The sequence below is a fragment of the Mustela lutreola genome, chromosome 7 (assembly GCF_030435805.1).
Source record: "Mustela lutreola isolate mMusLut2 chromosome 7, mMusLut2.pri, whole genome shotgun sequence".
NCBI lineage: Eukaryota > Metazoa > Chordata > Mammalia > Carnivora > Mustelidae > Mustela > Mustela lutreola.
The window spans coordinates 145,334,472-145,349,948 of record NC_081296.1 but is presented as its reverse complement, the minus strand read 5'-3'; the positions used below and the strand labels follow the sequence as shown (position 1 = coordinate 145,349,948).

At 44.2% G+C, this 15,477-nt stretch overlaps 1 protein-coding gene across 1 annotated transcript in view; it reads right to left on the bottom strand.

The window, feature by feature from the left end:
- VRK1 (VRK serine/threonine kinase 1) overlaps positions 1-9,745 on the bottom strand; it is a 74,940-nt gene extending 65,195 nt beyond the window's left edge. Inside the window, exon 1 of the mRNA XM_059183066.1 lies at positions 9,624-9,745. The gene's annotated coding sequence lies outside the window, so the exon portion shown is untranslated. The remainder of the gene's footprint in view (positions 1-9,623) is intronic.
- Between the last annotated feature and the right edge of the window lie 5,732 nt (positions 9,746-15,477).

The window sequence follows — 15,477 nt, the reverse complement described above, 5'->3', positions numbered from 1 at the left end:
ACTGACTGAACACACACTGTGGGCCAGACCGTATACCAAGTAATTCAATTACACATCTCACAGTTCATGATCACAGCCAGGCTGAAATAGGTATTATTTTACCTTGATTTGATGGTAAAATCAGGTGGCCCTAATGTCATACAGGGTTAACATTTGAGCCCAGATCTACTTGACTTCAATCATATACCTTGCTGTCCAAAGCACAAATATTAAATGACTTTCAAAGCTTTTGTTCTCTAGAAAATAAATAAATAGCACATATTCTAGAAGTATAGGGACTGAACAGGTTTGTACTCACTGCAAACCTAGCTGGCCAGAAGAAAGAGGAAAGGATTATTTGTAGTAGTCCTATGATGAAGGAGAGAACAATTATCCTGATTGTCCCCAATTGCCTACTTCTGTAAGAGCCAAGAAGCTCTTATATACCCATGGAATCTCAGTCAGAAGCTGAAATTAATGATGACATCCCTTTATCCATAGGCGTGAAAGCGCAGGATGGACAGACGTTTGAACATCCCCGACTGGGAATCCTGCCCTTAACAAATACACTAGATGCAGATACATGTTTTCTTGGCTGCCTATACGCCCGCCCATCTGTCAGGATGGCAGTGTGCCTGCTCACATGTTGGTCAAACTGTCACTAGGGCATAGGTGCCAAGCAATGATAGTTTTAAATGGGCAGCTTGCATAGCACTGTAAGAGCTTGCTCTTCTGCAGAAAAAGGAGGAGGAAAAAAAAAAAAAAAAACCTCCATGACAATACTGAAGGGCTGCAATCACAAATGAAATATTCTTGGTCAATTTCAACACATCAATGGGAAAGAGATCTAGACTGGTAGAAAAAAATCAGACTAAAGAAATTAAATCAAACAGGAAAGGTACTCTGAAGACAAGCGGTTGCACCAAAGCTTTTCACACTGCCAATCGTTCATTAACACACGTCACAGTGATCTTTTAGGCAGTAAATTCTTGCTCAAGAAGTCATGGTTGTTTTAGAAAATGGGATGACATGCTTTTCCATGTTCTAAGTAAAAAAAAAGCAGAAATGCACTGATATTTGGCAATTTGCCTGAGATTAAGATTTATTTGTTGGGTGATTATTTTTTAAATGACAGAAGTCCAATCAATATCCAAGATAATCTTTTAAATGCAAGAAAGAAAGCAGAAACCAAAAGAGATTCCATCAGATGAATGGCAGGGGGTGGGGGGGTATAATTTGTTTAGATAAAGAAATCAAGAAAGGAAACGGGTGCTAAGAAACAGAAACTGAGTAATCTGGGTCACAAATTAACAAATGAGAACTCACGGCCTGTCCCTGTCACATCCTCCTGACTCAAGGAAAACGCTCCCGAAGTACAGGGAGGTTCCTATTCTGACCTTAAGGAGCTGTCGGGTCGCTTTTATGAAGTATCTAATGTTTTTAATCGTCTGGAAATTCTTCCAGATTCTGACCTATAACTCATCCTGATGCTGCAATTTGAAATGTGTCCTTGTTTAGCCTTCAGTAATTTAGGATTGCTGGCCCTCGTTCTCTGTAGAGCTCTTCATATACAAGCGGCAGGACACACTGACCAAATAAACCAAGTCTCCTCTCAGCCGTGATGAAATAAAGGCAGTGCCATTAGCTCTCCTCATTGGGCCAACTTATTAATAACTCTTTGTTTTCACCATTTCAGTTGCTCACCTCAAGGACCCTCAGGTTGATAAGAAATGTCAACCATGTCAACAATGAGTCAATAGAAACTACTCTTCCTCCCACGTTTACTGAAATGTACCGAAAGTAGCATTAATTTGAAAGAGTTTGGAAGTGCAGCAGAGTTCTGTTTGCCAAAGACAGTGGCAAAAGTCTGAAATCTACCAGGATTCTTCCAGAAAATACCAGGGACTTCATACTCTGACATTACACCACTTTTCGAGCTTTCCAGTAGACAGCTGTGACACAAAGCACTAAGCCAAGGGCCATGGTTATACCCTGTTCTTTGTGAACCTGTTATCGCCGCATAGGGTCTACAACAACCTCTATGCATGCCATTTCTGCTGTACCATTTTCCTGCTCAAGAACCCACAGGATCAAATGAAACCAGTTAGCGACACTATAATCTAGCCAACAGTTACATTCCTGAAAAACTATCCATTTCCTTCCTCCCCTTCACTTGCCTACTCCCGAAAACAGCCAGTTCTTATTTTTTCTAGGATTTGTCTTTGCTCATGCTATTCTCAGAGCGTTTTCCCACTCCTCTCAAACCTGTACATACTTAAGACTCAAGCCATGCCATACTTACATAAATCTGTATCAATTTTCATACTTCACTGCACACTCACTCCCTATCTTCATTTTGGTATAAAGCTTACTGTGTATGGCCAACTGATTTTTTTTCATAAAGGTAAAATATGATTCAATGGGGCAAGTGTAGTCTTTTCAACTCATGATTTGGGAACAGTTGGACATCCACAGGCAAAAGGAAAAGAAAAACAAAGACTAAAGTCATAAACCTCCTATTCTGTGCAAAAATTAATACAAAATGGATCACAGATCTAAATGTAAGACATCAAATTCCAAGTATCTCTCTGACCTAGGATTAAAGAGTTCTGACACATGCATGATGCCAAAAACACAATTCATATATCAATAAGTTGGAACTCATCAATTAAAATCTTTTGGACTACAAAAGACAATATTAATAGAGGAAAAGACAAGCCACAGACTGAGAGAGTAGATTTACAAATCACTTATCTGTCAAAGCACTCGTATTCAGAATATACAATATACAAAGGACACTCTAAAATCAACAATAAGGGGCACTTGGGTGGCTCAGTGGGTTAAGTCTCTGCCTTTGGCTCAGGTCATGATCCCAGGGTCCTGGGATCAAGTCCCGCATCGGGCTCTCTGCTCAGCAGGGAGCCTGTTTCCTCCTCTCTCTCTGACTGCCTCTCTGCCTACTTGTGATCTCTGTATGTCAAACAAATAAATAAAATCTTTTTTAAAAAATAAATTAATTAAATAAAATAAAATCAACAGTAAGAAAACAAACAATCCAAACAAAAAATGGGCAAAATATACGAACAGACAAGTCACCAAAAAAGCTAGATGTTCAACATCATTAGCCACTAGGAAATGCAAATTAAAGCCATGATGCGATAGTTCTGCACACCTATCATCATGGCTAACATAAAAAATACTGCCAACCCCAAATGCTGGCGAGAATGTGACAAAACTGCATCTCTCATAGAGTGATGATAGGACTGTAAAATGGTACAGCTATAGTGGAGACGTTTGGCAGTTTCTTAAGTTAAACACTCACTTACCCCACAACCCAACACTCGCACTCCCGGGCATTTATCCTAGAAGAATAAAAACTTAAATTCACACTAAAACCTGTACATGAATACACATTTCCAATTATGGAATGAATGAGTCACAGGAAGGCACATTGTAAGGAATATAGTTAATAATGTAACAGCGATGCATCCTGACAGATGGTAGCTATATGTGTGGTGCAGGCAGTGGAATCCATAATGTGTCCAACAACTTTTGTACACCTGAAACTAATGTAACGTTGTGTCAATTATACTCAAATAAATGGGGGGAGGGGGTGCAGACCAAACCCTGAACTTGTAAGTGCTCATAGCAGCTTTATCTGTAATTGTCAAAAACCAGAAACAATCCACAGCTCCTTCAGTGGGTTAACAGTTAAATGAAATGTGACTGAGCCATACACTGGACACACACAGTACTATTAGCAAAACCAGAAAATTGACATTGATACAGTATTAGTGATTAAACTACTTATTTGAATTTCAGTTTTCACATTCTTTTTCTGAGTGTATATATAGTCCTAGAACAGTTCATCATGTGTAAAGACTTTTGTAACCATCACAACAATCAGGATACAGAATTGTTACTACATAGAAACTCCTCTGTGCTACCTCTTCAGAGTTAACATACCACCCCACCAGCCTTGACCCCACAGACAATGATTTGTTCTCCATTTCTACAATTTTATCACTTCAAGAATACTATATAAACAGTGGTGCCTGGGTGGCTCAGTGGGTTAAGCCTCTGCCTTTGGCTCAGGTCACGGTCTCAGGGTCCTGGGATCGAGCCCCGCACCAGGTTCTCTGCTCAGTGGGGAGTCTGCTTCCCCCCACCCCCAGCCTGCCTCTCTGTCTGCTTGTGATCTCTGTCAAATAAATAAATAAAATCTTTTTTTAAAAAAATTTTTTAAAGAATACTATATAAACAAAATGATACAGTCACACACCCTTCTGAGGTTGGCTTTTTTTTTCTTTTAAGATTTTTTTTTTTTTTTTAAATTTGACAGAGAGACATCACAACTAGGCAGAGAGGCAGGCAGAGGGAGAGGAGGAAGCAGGCTCCCTGCTGAGCAGAGAGCCCGATGCGGGACTCGATCCCAGGACTCCGAGATCATGACCTGAGCCGAAGGCAGCGGCTCAACCCACTGAGCCACCCAGGCGCCCTAAGATTTTATTTATTTGACAGAGAGAGATCACAAGTAGAGAGAGAAAGGAGGAAGCAGGCTCCCTGCCTAGCAGAGAGCCTGATGAGGGACTCAGTCCCAGGACCCTGAGATCATGACCTGAGCTGCAGGCAGAGGCCCAACCCACTGAGCCACCCAGGCAGTCCTGAGATTGGCTTTTATCACTCAGTAGTACAATGCCCGTTGAGCTCCACCCAAACTGTCACATGTCGACAATATTGTTCCTTTTTTTTATTATGAGTGGGTGTTCCGTTATATGGCTAGACCACATTTTAATGAACCGTTTACCCACTGAAGGACAGGTGGACTTGTTCTCGGGTTCTGGCTATTATTTGAAAACCTGCTATGAACATTCATGTACAGGTCTTTGTGTGAAAAAGTTTTCATTTTTCTAGGATAAATACTTAAGAATGCAATTGTTAAGTGTATGTTTAGCTTCTTAAGAAACTGCCAAACTCATTTCCAGAGCGGCTGTACCATTTTACATTCCTACCAGCAGCATGAAAGGTAACATAAATTTGCAAAGTCACAGTTTCTAAAATACTTTCTAAAGGCCTGAAAAACCAGGAAGACTAAGCCTCTAAAGTGTCATAACCTGAGCTTAGTTTGTAAAAAATGAATTTTTAAAACTTTTATCTTGATTCCCAAATAAAAGGCTTTTCCTTACTACCTCTCACAAAAAAATTCATACTTAGATAAAATCCCTTTGTTGCTAGCAAGCTCTGTTGCCATATTATATAGTAAGCTGCAATAAGGAGTGAAAAAAAGGCGATATTGCCAACAGAAACAGTACAAGTTTGCTTCTATGTCTTCCAGACATAGCTTTTGAAGACTGAAGGTTTAAAAGCACTTTCCAACTCTTAGTATTGTGAAATGTGTTCACAATGCATTTATACATAGTATCATCAAACAATGGCACTTGTTCAGCTGTTACTTGGTAAAACAATTGAGAAAAAGCAATTAATCTGAAATAAAGCTAAAGTTATCTTAGCTGTAAAATTTCCAAATTCATGATTTTTTAAAATTTTAAATATAATTGACAAAGATGGATAATGGAGTCTCTTTTGGGTTCTTAAAACAAGGAGCTAGCTGCGGAGCAGACATCCACGTGCAAACAGCAGCAAGACAGCCAGCCTGCAAAGAGATGAAAAAAGTGCCCAGAAAGAACTCTAACTTCCCCTGAAAGAGTGGGAGATGGGGCGGGGGGGGGGGGGGGGGGCTGTTGTCCTTATTCCTAATGACTATCCAGTTCTTCAGTCCCTTGTGGGACCAACTAGATAGTGAGGTCCTAAGACAAATGTGCCTTTCCAATAAAGTGTATTATCTCTTTAAAAGGTAGAGGTTGGAACACTCCTAAACCTCCCACCTAAGAACCCTGCAATTTAATTATATGACTCCACCTACGACATCATCGCATTTAATGTATATGGCTTCATTGGTTAATATCTTGGTATGTGCGTATGTTTAATATTCCTCCTAAATATCAGCCAGTGTGAACAGTGTCAATCTTAATTTAATCCTAGAGTACTGGTTCCTATCCAATAGGCCAGAAACCCATGGAGAGACAGGAATTATTGCAAAGAATCATCAAAATCCATGTATCTACATGAAGACTAAAGAAACAATATGATTCACACTGTATTTTCCCAAGTTGAGAAAGATGCTGTGGCTAACAAATGTCTTAATAAATTTACTGGAGAATGCTACTATTAAGTAGTTTTTCTGTCATTAGTATTTACTGATGAATATTAAAAATCTAACTCCTACTGGGAGGGAAGGACACATCTCATCCTCTCTAGGCTCTCTAGAGAGCGTTCCTTTTTGAAGGAAGGGTAGTAAGTCCTAGAGCACCTGGGAGGCTCAGTCATTAAGCATCCGCCTTTGGCTCAGGTCATGCTCCCAGAGTCCTGGGATCAAGTCCACATCTAGTCCTATATCAAGTCCTGCTTGGCGGGAAGCCTGCTTCTCCCTCTCCTACTCCTTCTGCTTGTGTCTCCTCTCTCACTGGCACACGCGCTCTCTCTCTCTCTCTCTCTCTCTCTCTCCCTGTCAAGTAAATAAATAAATAATCTTTTAAAAAAAAAAAAGAATTGTAGTGGACTGTGCTTGGTTTGAGTGCGGAGATGAAAGACGACACTGGGAGAGGTGGGGCAGAAGGAATTGGGAAAGTGAATGAAATTACTTCAAAACAGCAAGCTCAATGCTAGGTAAACAGCATTCAGGAACCAAGCTGGGAAAAAATTAAAGGGTCTGGCCTTCTTCTCATATTTACAGTGCCAAGTAAGAACATATTCACAGGCGTTTCAGTCAAGGGGACAAACGTATTCTAGATTACAAACATAGCTAAGTGCTTTGTCAAGATTGCCACTTTCTAAACTAAAATTATATCCTTATTAAAAATTGCATATTTTCTAAATTTATCAATAAGAATGTAGTTTTTAAAATATGTCTTAAACATATAACTTCTTGTGTGCTGGATGCTAGACAACTGAAATGAAAAAATGACCTCTATTAACTTAAACAAACAATAAAGTGTTTAAACACAACTCTCCAATGACAAGAACAGACTGTTCCTAGCCCCGTTCTCGACATACAGTGAGCAGGTACGGGATGTCAGGTGAATTGATGAGTCCACTTCCGCTCACTCTGAAAAATAACCTCGGCAAGTGTGGAAAATACCCTACAACTCCAAAAACTACCCTCCAGTCCTATTCAGTTATCAATCCACTCTCATAACCCAAGAAGACCAATTTGCATGAAAGCCTCACCCACACCTAACTCCCATTAGGTTCACTGCCGGATATATGGTGTTATCAGCATTTGCACATTTGCATAAATTCAGGAATCACCCTTCATTTGATATAAGGTAAATTTAAAGCTTCCAGTAAGTTTTATTTTTCAAATCAAAAATCCTTTCAAAATTGTATTGTTCAATTCAAAATTCTATTCATAGTACACTGTTACTACGATGACTTTAAGGCAAAATACACAGTTGTCAAAATAAAAATCGTATTTTTTCTTTTCTAGACATTTAGGCATTCACTTATATATTCATTATTTCATATTAGTTCTCAAATACCCAAAAAAAAAGTGGCCTATTTAAGAAATGTTAGGGTCTGTCAACATTTGGAATGTACTGCTGGTTTTATTTATACACTTGCTTCCTGGAATAGAACGTAGCCTAAGCTTTCCACAGAACCATTTCCTGGGCACTTAGTAACTTATTCTATGCCAGGTTCTATGCTCCACACGTTACTCCATTATCCCATTTGTTTAACAAATACTCTCTCAGGGGCGCCTGGGTGGCTCAGTGGTTAAGCCGCTGCCTTCGGCTCAGGTCATGATCTCAGGGTCCTGGGATCGAGTCCCGCATGGGGCTCTCTGCTCAGCAGGGAGCCTGCTTCCTCCTCTCTCTCTGCCTGCCTCTCTGCCTACTTGTGATTTCTCTCTGTCAAATAAATAAATAAAATCTTTAAAAAAAAAAAAATACTCTCTCATAATTGCTGCAGTACTAAACAAGAAGCCACTACACTATGAACCTGGTATCTGTACCAGATACTAGCACGACATTTCCAGTGATACTTCACACAAGTTTTTTGTTATTAAATTCAAGTGGCTCTACTGTATTAAAACAGAACGGGATCAGCAATGTTTGAGATGCACAGAGAATAACCATCTGGGATCGCTTCAGCAGAGAAAGCTCTTATTAGGTGACTACTTAAGTCGCATTCCTTCTATGGGTGCATGAACATAACCTTATCTACCCAGAAATTTAATTCCTATCACTACACACCATTTTGAACAGCATAATCTAAATAAAATGATTACATAAAGAACCCTAGCTTTCCTCTGAAACTGCTTTAACGTTGTAGATTAAATTCTCCCCAAAGAGACGCTCAGCATATGGTAAAAAGGTGTCTTGATTCTGAACTCTGAAAAATAAATCATGACATTTTTTTTTCCCCCTCTTGTGCGTTCAGACTCAACAGACGAGCAATTCGGGGAGGAAGGGAGGGACGAGGGGGGAGGGAGGGAAGGAAGGAGGGGGAGTCGGGGAGAGAGGATGGGTGGGTGGGTGCGTGGGTGGATTACGGCCGTTCGACAGCTCCCTAAAACCGCCTCTCCAACAGCAAAACTGCTATTTCCAAGTTGCTGCAAGAAAGGGAGTTGGGGGGAGGAAAGGAAGAGTCGATACAAAGAAAGACAAAAAACGAGTGACTTGACAAAAAAAGAGGTTTAAAAAAATGGATGGCCTCAAGAGGAACCCAGTGTCTGCCTCTCTCTACCTCTCAGCCCAACGACTCTGGCACTGTCCGGGGGATTTAACTGCAGCACCGAAGCGCTCTGAGGCTAGAACCAAAAACCCTATTTCGGCGGTAGGAAACACTGTGGGGTGCCCTCGGATACAACCGCCTCAGTGAAGGCTGCCCCGGCTCAGCCAGGGCAGGAGGCCCACGAAATCCTTTAGAATGTAAACGACCCACCACCGAGCTCCACGCCCGGCCCCACGCCCCCCAGGCAAGCTCTTACCCGGCCTCCCCGGACCTTGACTGGGTGCTAAGGAGCCCGACCCCCACCCTGAGTGTCCCGAGCCTGGAACGCTCTCCTCAGGGGAACAGGCTCCTTCCCCCGCCCTCGGTTCTCCGGTCAAACCTCGGCTCCTCTGGGCTGCCCTTCCTCACCCCCACCACTCTGGCCTCCAATGGCCTGTCCTGGTTTCAAAGGAGATTCCGGGGTCTGCAAACTGCAGCGTTTGCTTCCATTCGGTGTTTCCCCTCCCGAATGTGAACTTCACGATGCCAGCGGGACCTCCTCGGTCCTTGCCGGCCCCTGGTCCCCGGCTCTGATCCCGGGCCCCCAGTGCCCAGGACGCGAGGCGGGTCTGAGCGCGCGAGAGCGAGCAAACAGGCGCGGAGCGGTGGAGTGGGAGAGGGCAGCCTGGCGGGTGCACGAAGCCGGGGCCGCCGCTGGGCCTGAGGGGAAGCGGCAGGAAGGGACGCCCGCGCGACGCCGCCCGAGGTCACGGACGCCCGGACGCCCCGCGCCGGCCCAGCCTCCGGCCGCCCCTCCGCGGCCCCCGCTCGGCGCCCGCGCTCTCGGACCCCGCCGCCCGCGGCCTCCCTACCCCGGGCCGGAGATGCGTCGCCTCCTGCACTGTACGAACTTCCCGCCGCTTTCGCCGACTTGCAACTCCACGGCGGCGTCGGCCCCGTCACACCCTGCAGTATAGAGCCTTCCCATTGGCTGAGGGCGAGCGGGAGAGGCGGGGCAGCCGCGGAGCGGGGCGGAGCCCGCGCCAGCCCGTGCCGCCTCCTCATGCATGCCGGGAGTTGTGGGCCGGCGCTCCCACTGTATGCTGGGAAATGGAGTCTTTCCCAGGCCCAAGGCGATCCGGGTCCCTTCGCGCGCCTGGGATTCCGGGAAGTGTGGTTTACAGCTTGGGAGTCAATCCTGATCAGATACTGTACCCTCCAATGCTGTTGGAATCGATATAAGTATTGCCAGTGTTCGCAGCTGCTTGATTTGTTAAGTAAGTGTGTTTGCAAAGGGTGGATGTAAAAGAAGCCCTATAGTCCCGTGGACTAAGGGTCTCCTCTGCCTACTTGCGCGCGTGTTTTCCCACCTTCTGCTCCAGCACCCTGGAAAACTCGTTCCCCGCCACCATCTCATCTCCCCAGCTTGGGTCAGTGCACCAGGGCCTGGATCTGGAAGAGGACAGCCCGCGCAATGCAAACCCTAGCTCTTTCACTTTGTAGCTTTGTGACCTAAGGCAAGTTACTTAACCCCTGTAAATCTCGCTTTCCTGTTTGTCAGGATTAAATTAAATGATCTATAGACATTATTTTGCACATAGTAGGTGCTCAATAAATAGTAGATAGTATTAATATTATTCTGCCCAGCGACTGTCAAACATCTAAATCCTGTCTTTCAAAGCCTACTTCAATGTCTACCTAACCTTCTGTATCATCTCATCTATAATTATCTTAGGCCATGGTTTCCTTTATATTTACAATAAATTGTCTAAACCTCCATCAACCATGCGGCTGTAAGCTCACTGCGGACTGGAACAATGCTCTAGCTCAAAATCACCAAAGCCATAGGCAGAAGGATATTGGTGAGGAGGTTTGTTGAGGAGGGTGGGTATTCCCCTGGATCCTTGTTGGCAAGGCACCTCCAGTTGGCTGGGTGCCTCAGTGGAAGGTCACTGATCCCCAGCCCTCCCCTCCAGCTTACAATGACAGCTTCTTCCCTCTGTACCTCAGATCTGCAGACAAGCACCACAACTATTCTGAGCCACAAGTTACTGTCCCACCCCTGTGGTTCCCACACCCACACTTTTGTTAATAGTCTCCTTGCAAATAAACCCTCCTCAGATCATCTTATCTCAAAGGTGTCATCTGCTTTCTGTTGAGACCCCAAAGGAAACACATGTACAAGGTGAGCACTCAAATATTTGTCACCAAAGAGGTCTCAAGATCACACATCTCATGAGTGTGGAATTCCCCAACAAGACAATATGTTCAGAATCTATTGAGAAAATTACACTCTACACACTCACATGCACACACACGCATATGCACTCCTCTGCTAAGACTTGGAAGAGGACTTATCTGTCACACTGTGACCATGTTCCCCTAACTTCAACATACACACACAGAAGGACTGTCCCTGCTTCCATGCTGGGTTCACAACTGGCTGGCCTTAAAGCACAGTTAGGCCAGCAGCAGTGTCTGGAGTGTTCCAAGGTGAGAATGGAATATATTTATTCTGGAGCTTGTAGTTACGTCACCCGAAGTTGGATGGCTTACTGTTAAATGCTACTCTAGTGCAGCTGTGTTCCAAGGCAGTTGCTAACACCTCCAACACCACCCACACATGCTGAGATGTCCTTCCAGTGCAGAGCGTGGCAAGGGAGCAGTCCAAGATGCCGTCATGGAGACAGTGTGTCTGAAATGCTGTAGATGGGGATACACCCCTGGGACATAGGTATCCCAGGGATACACTCCTGGGATATACCTCTATAGATGGGGATACACCCCTGGGACATCACTGAATTCTGAGGAGTTGGTAGCTTGGAAACAAGATCAGGGCTGCGCAGAAAGTCGACCCATGAGAACTTGGTATGGCTGGGTTTTAGAACTTCAGAACTGAACTAGAGAGGACAGATTCATGAATATAACCCTCCCATCTATGCAAAAATCATCTACAGTCCAAACAGATGCTTACTGAGCTCTTACTCTGAGCCAGGGTATGAGATAACCTCTGGGGACTCTAGGGATTCTGTTTTAACTAATGTTTAAGGAGCCTCTATCACCTGTTAGACACTGTGCTTTTTCACATCCATTATTTCAGTTCTTAAAGGGGGAAAAAATATCTCCAAGACTTTAAATTATTCCAGGTCCCCTGAATCTACTAAGTATTGTTTTCACTGCCTCCTTATGCACAGCCCCAGTATATATTAGGAAACTTCTTAGAAAGAAATATTTTCAATGCAGGAATAGAGATTTGTACAAAAAGCTGTCATAGTCAGTTAATAGGATTCCTGGCTCACAGATCATCATAGATAAAGCAGGGTGACCCATAAGTGGGCTCAGCTCAATGAATAAAAATTTTCCAGCGTCCTAGCAAAGGGAGACCAGCCAAAAATCTATGCATGGGATCTTTATTGATTTGCCAGATAGCCATGCCCCAGATTGCCCTTTTTTTTTTTTTTTTTTTTTTTTTTAATTTCCAGGAGACCTGCCAGCCCCTGTAACCCTGGTACAAAGGCATAGAAAGATAACAATAGAGCAGAGCACTTTGACAACGAGAGAGAACGTTGGTATTAGCTAGATCATGGTGGAAACGGTCTGCAAAGTTCAAACAAATATAGTCACCAAGAGGAAACATTGCCCTGGCAGGCTGCCCAGCAGTCGCTGGTTCTGCTCATGAGTCAGTTCATGAGTCCTGGTCCTTGTTGCTTTCATCTGTAGGATGGGAATAATCATCCTGGGCCAACCAGTTCTCTGCCTTCCCCAGTACTTTGAGAGGACTTTGATCTACTTGGAACAAAGCTGCTGGGGCATCATTAGTTAATATAGGCAACCTAACAACAACCCCAGGGAATATTACCTCCTGAGAGGAGGGGAAAGGGAGAAGAGGGAAGGGTAGAACGTGTATGAGGGTCTTCTGCGTCCCCTGCCCCTGGTTTCCATGTCTCCTTTCATCCCAGGTTCCCAGAGCCATTATTTCCATTTTATCAAGGGCTTTTGAACATCTACCATGTGCCAGGCACATGTTTCCTTAAAAAATTTATAATCCAGTGGGAAAGCCAGACATGTCTACAAATTCTAGGAGCCATGAGTCTTTATGAGCATGCATTATGTGTGGGAAAACTACCTCCCAATAACCCTGAGAGGTGCATAATACGATCCCCAGTGTCCAGGTGAGGAGACAAAGCCCCAGAAAAATGAACTGATTTGTTCAAGGTCACTGCTGCTGACCAATAGAGCGGTCTGACTCCATATTCATCCTGATAGCAGTTACAGCTGCTGGTACTGGAAAAGGTAATGATGTAAGGACGAACTACGGGTGGCACACAGACTCTGCAGGGAGAACCCAGAAGAAGGGCACGTTGTTCTGCCAAGCTCCATAAACAAGGTGACAGACACTGACCTAGTTACTCTACTGAACTAATCTGGTGAGTACCACAGTAGAAACAGGTCCTTTTGGATTTAATGACACAATAATTGATGATTATATATTATTCCAAGGTCAGAAGTGGACAAGGGAGCGTTTAAAGGCCTAGGAAATTGCTTCCTCCTCCTCCTTGTCTTTATCCTGATGATGATGACGATGGAGGTGATGGTGAGGATGACCGTTTCCATGCATTGTTTTGAGCATTTTCCAGGAATTGTGCTAATACTTTCCCAACCAAATTTTAAGCAATCTTCACAATAGCCCTTGGACGTTAGTATTACCCCTCCCTCCCCCACTGCAGAGATAAGGAAACTAAAGCTCAGAGAAGGAAAGCAACTGGCTCACGCTCACAGAGCTAGTGAGTGATGCAGCGGACTTTAAGCCAGGTTTCAACCAACTCAGAAGACTGGATGTTTAACCACCTCCCCTGCAGCGCACCAACCATTTATTATTCCATGTGCTTCTATCTCTTCAGCCAGTTTTCAAGACACCATAGTTATTTGTCTTCCCCAAGTTTTGAGAGATTAATGGTACAGGAGATTTTAATGTGTGCTGTTCTCAGTGTCCTGGTTCACCAGCTCTCAGTGGAGGACGCTGGTAGATGCGTTACTGTCTGCCTACTCGGGAGGAGTGACAAATAGGGTCACGGACATTCAGCAGACACATCTACCATCATCTGTGGCCCCTTCTTACTACAGAGGCTGCAAAGCTCAAACCTGCATTGCCCAACCCCCTAAGTGTTTAGGACTCGAAATGTGTATTAGGCTCTACCAGGCGAAACTCCTCAAGAAGGTTTGGAGGACAAGAGTGAGGCATCAACGCAGTCATGGAGTCTTGGGATTTCATGCCACTGCGTTCCAATCCCACGTGTCTTATTTCACAAGTGTCAGAAGGCGGTTGCTCTGGTGGCAGGAGCAGTTTCCTGATCCCTGGATGGCAGCTACAGTTCTGAGTATGTGTAGTAAAGAATTTAACCTTGCCCAAAAGAGCTCTGACCTTCATCCCAGCTTCCGGGAGGTGATCTTGAAGACCTTGAATTGCCACGTTTGATAGGAGTGTCTCTGTTTGCCTGGGAGCCTTGGGTCACCAGATGGTCCAACAATATGATTTAGGGTAGGGCCATGTTGGAAGTACCAACAACACAACTTACGGCAGGTGCCTTGGGTCATGCAATATCAGTCAACCCCCAGAAGGTTTAGAGACCGAGATCAGCCATGTGGGCCATCGATCACACTTTGGGGCCGAGCCCCAATAAGAACTCTGGACATTGAGACTTGGATGCCTGGTGGGCAAAACTAACAGTATGATCCCACATTGATGCTGGGAAGCCATGCTTTCCTAACCCCACGGGAAGAGGATGACTGATGCTCTACACTTGGAATCCTGGGCTCTGCTCGTTCCCTTGGCGATTTTGATCTGTATCCCACCCATGAGTATACCATGAATTGGCTAGAACTCTCACAACCTTATCTAAACTTGCAAGCCCCGATGGCATCTTCCTCATCCTTCCCCCTCTTCAACTGGCAAGGCAGTTCTGCAGAGTTCCAGCTAGTTCTGCTAGTCCACCCCTTCCAGAATCTTATAAAGCACTAATCTCTTGTATTAAATCAGTTTGAGCTGGGGCACCTGGGTGGCTCAGTTGGTTAAGCGATTGCCTTCGGCTCAGGTCATGATCTTGGAGTCTCGAGATCGAGTCCCATGTTGGGCTCCCAGCTCAGTGGAGAATCTGCTTCTCCCTCTGACCCTTCCCCTTCTTGTGCTTTCTCTCTCAAATAAATAAATAAAATCTTTTTTAAAAACCGCTTTGTGCTTAAAATACCTTGAATGGTTGTTGTGTCCTGTGTTAGACTTAAAGACAGGACAGGAGCTGGCCTTGGTAATGGGCCTCTCCTATCAATTCTAATATGAAGGCTTTTCACTATTTAACATCTCTGAAACCAGAATATGTCTCATGATCAATGCCAATTGTAGTTGGCAGTGATTTTCATCTTTTTCTTTACCAGTTCCATATAAAATAATGGGGCATGTTATGATTGGTGGATTTGAATAAATTCCAGGGTATCCGGCGCTTGCTTCATTAGAACTTCTCTCTAGATCACTCCACTTCCCACATCGCACACTAGATTTGACACTCTGAAACACTCAGGGGCATGAGCTTTCCTCCTTTCTCCACTCCACACTTTCTGAAAGTGAAGACAAATGTCCTTAGAGAAGCAGGGTGGTAAGATGATAGTAGCATGGGTGTTGTGATTGAGACAGAGCGGAGTCTGGAACCTCCTTCCGCCATTTAATTGCTGGGT